The sequence below is a fragment of the Dama dama genome, chromosome 29, assembly GCF_033118175.1.
Source record: "Dama dama isolate Ldn47 chromosome 29, ASM3311817v1, whole genome shotgun sequence".
NCBI lineage: Eukaryota > Metazoa > Chordata > Mammalia > Artiodactyla > Cervidae > Dama > Dama dama.
In genome coordinates, this window is record NC_083709.1 from 25,683,149 (window position 1) to 25,686,622 (window position 3,474).

The window sequence follows — 3,474 nt, forward strand, 5'->3', positions numbered from 1 at the left end:
ATGTACATATACTTTTCTGAGTGGTGGAGCCATAGCTTTCATCAGATTCTCAGAGGGGTTTCTGATTCCCCCAAAGGTAAGAATCTAGGTCCTAAAGAGTTATATTTAAAAACCAGTTGTGAAATAAAATGTTTGCAAGGAATCAAAACTACTATGGATGTACTACCTCTCACCAGTTAGAATCACCATCTTTAAAAAGTCTACAAATAGCAAATGATGGAGAGAGTGTGGTGAGAAGGGAACTCTTCAACACTTGGTAGGAATGTAAATTGGTGCAGCCACAATGGAGAACAGTGTGAAGGTTCCTTAAAAATCTAAAAATAGAGTTGACATATGATCCTGCAATCCCACTACTGGCCATATATCTGGACAAAACTATACTTTAAAAAGATATAATGCTCGCTTCGGCAGCACATGTACTAAAATTGGAACGATACAGAGAAGATTAGCATGGCCCCTGTGCAAGGATGACAATCAAATTCGTGAAGCGTTCCCTATTTTTGTGAAACAGATCACCAGCCCAGGTTGGATGCATGAGACAAGTGCTCAGGGCTGGTGCACTGGGAAGACCCAGAGGGATGGGATGGAGAGGGAGGCGTGAGGGATTGGGATGGGGAAAAAAAAAAAAGATATATGCACCCCTATGTCCACAGCAGCACCAGTCACAATAGCCAAGACATGGAAACCATCTAAACGTCCACCAACAGACGCATGGATAAAGAAGATGTAGTACTTATATTCAATGGAATACTACTCAGCCATAAAAAGAGAATGACATAATGCCATTTGCAGCAACATGAATGGACCTAGAGATTATCATACTAAGTGAAAGAAGTCAGAGAGAGAAAGACAAGCACCTTATGATGTCACTTATATGTGGGATCTAAAAATGCCACAAACAAACTTAACTACAAAAGAGAAATAGACTCACAGACACAGATCAGACTTGAGGGTGCCAAGGGGGAGGGATGGGAGTTTGGGATTAGCAGATGCAAACGATTATATATAAGATGGATAAACAACAAGGTCTTACTGTATAGCACAGGGAAATATAGTCAATACCCTGTGATAAACCAAGATGGAAAAGAACATGAAAAAGAATATATGTATCACTTTGCTGTAGAGCAGAAATTAATGCAACACTAAATCAATTATACTTCAATAAAATATTTTTTATAAAAGGAAGTAAAAGCACACTCACAAAAAAAATTTGTTTGCAAGGTAGTTTGGTGAATCAGCCCCTTTGGCCTGGGGGAGGTGGTGGGTGTGTGGCCCGACAACCCCACAGTCTCCAGTGGTCTCCTTGCTGGACTGTAGAGGCGCCAAGCGGCTGCAGAAGGCGTTTTTTTCCCGGTGACTATCCTGAAAGCCTCCCCCAGCATACCTGCAGGAAAAGTCTGAGACGCATTTGCAGGGCCTTCTTGGTTCTGGGAGTGTCAAGGATTTCAAGCTCTGGGACTAGCACCACTAGTGTGTTAAGTCAGCACTCAGGGAGGAGAGACTTCTCTGTTCAAAGCTGAGAACCTCCTTTGATCCACATTGGCTAGACGTTTTTCCTGGCTTCCATCAATAGACTTGGCGTGTTTTGTTTTTTTTTTCTGGCCTAGACCCACACAAACAAGAGACTAGAGCTTCTCCAAAAAGCTAAGAAAAAGCACATTTTAAAAATAACTTGAGCAAATGAATTCATTCTGGCAAAAGCAGTCCCACTACGTAAAATAAACTAGGGTTTCGCAATAGCAAGTCCTAAAACACGTAAACAACCCCAGGGTCCACGTGAGCCAAGCCATTTGCTGAACACAAAGTCCCTGGCCTAAATTCTGCCAGAATAAAGAACACCTTATAAAACTAGGAGTTGATGGCCATCATGTGAAAAGATGATGGGAAGTGGGGAGGAGGGGTGAGGCTCAACCCAAGGAAAATGAGAAAGTCTCCTGACTAGATACTCAAAATGCTAGCTTTCCGAACCAAAAGCTAGGATGATGAGGTACTAGGAGGCAGGTGGTGGGTAGAGGCTATGCCTCAGGCCCTTGCTCAGACCCCACCAGGCTCTGCCTTCCCTAGGGAAAGCCAGCATCCACTCTCTCTCATGCAGTCACAGGGAGCCCCTGGAGGTTTTACCATGTGTTTTCTTGACAGGATAATGGTTCCACTGAAATTATAATAACACACTCAGCCAAAGAAGCCCATGTTGTTCTCGTAACTTCATACTCAGCCTGAGTTTTCTGAGCATCATAGTAATGCATTCTTTCTAATGAGGCCCATACTGTTCTGATGAACTTCTGCAGTGTTTCATCTCTATACCAGAACAATACTTGCTATAAATACTAAATATCACGATCATCATTTTATATTTGAATAGTTCCCCTTCCCCCCCCCCAAAAAAAATAGAGTACTCTCTCATCTCTTAGTAGTAGTGAGGTCCTTTCTAGACTGAGAACACTGCTAGAATCCACATTTCAGAACAGACAGAACTTTGGAGAAATTCAGAGAAAGCGCACAGGAATCATTTTTAAAGACTAGACAGTGCAATTTATACAAAAAGGTTGAAGAGCTTGCTATTATTTACAGTAAGCCTTAATACTATATTTCAGGCATACAAATAAGCCACATTTATGGAATAATGGCTATGTGCCATTTCTCATTTAACCCTCACAACAGCCTCAGAAATTGAATATCCCCATGATACACCACCAAGACGCTGAAACGTAGGTGGAAAGATGGTCCCAATAGACATTTTTCACAAGTAATTTGCTTTTCTCTCTCTCTCTTTTCTCTTACCTAAAAGTTGGATAGTACTTTACCTTCACCTTGAGCAAGTGACATGGGTCACTTTCAGATAGAATGAACAAAATCAGTGTGAGCTCTGCCTCTTTTTCACTCTGTCACAGCGACCATCAGCATTCTGGAAAGCGGCTGCCCCGCAGCCCCGGTTCTGTTGCGGGAGCCGCGGGAGCACAACCTTCCCCAACCCCATCCACCAAACCCAAGCACATCATGTGAGCAAGACATTGGCCTTGGGGTTTTCGGCCGCTGAATCTGGGAGATTGTTTCTGCAGCAAAAGCTGTTAGACATAGTCACCCAGCTGACCAGAACCTGGCCTGCCTCTGTGGCCCACAACTTATTTCAGCTAACACTCTACGCTGCCTTCCAGGTAGAGAAGGATGTCTGTGTCTTGTACCTTGCGTGAGGAGCAGGGGGAAAGGTCATTATGTCCAACGGCAGGAACTGAGATTCCCCAGGGTGCAGTTAAGACGGGTGGACAGGGTTTCTTCCTTGGTGGCTCAGTGGTAAAAACTCTGCTCACCAAGGCAGGAGACGCGGGTTTGATCCCCTGGTCCGGGAGGATCCCACATGCAGTAGAACGGCTAAGCGCATGCGCCACAGCTATTGCGCCTGCGCACTAGCGCCCAGGAGCCGCAGCTCCCGAGTCCACCGGGCCGCGACTACGGAAGCCCGAATACCGCGGAGCC

General features: G+C 44.6%; 1 non-coding gene across 1 annotated transcript; it reads left to right on the top strand.

Moving 5' to 3' along the window:
- Positions 1–395: 395 nt before the first annotated feature.
- Positions 396–502, top strand: LOC133049048 (U6 spliceosomal RNA). Its single transcript, XR_009691206.1, has one exon. It is a non-coding gene; the product is annotated as a U6 spliceosomal RNA (small nuclear RNA).
- Positions 503–3,474: the final 2,972 nt, after the last annotated feature.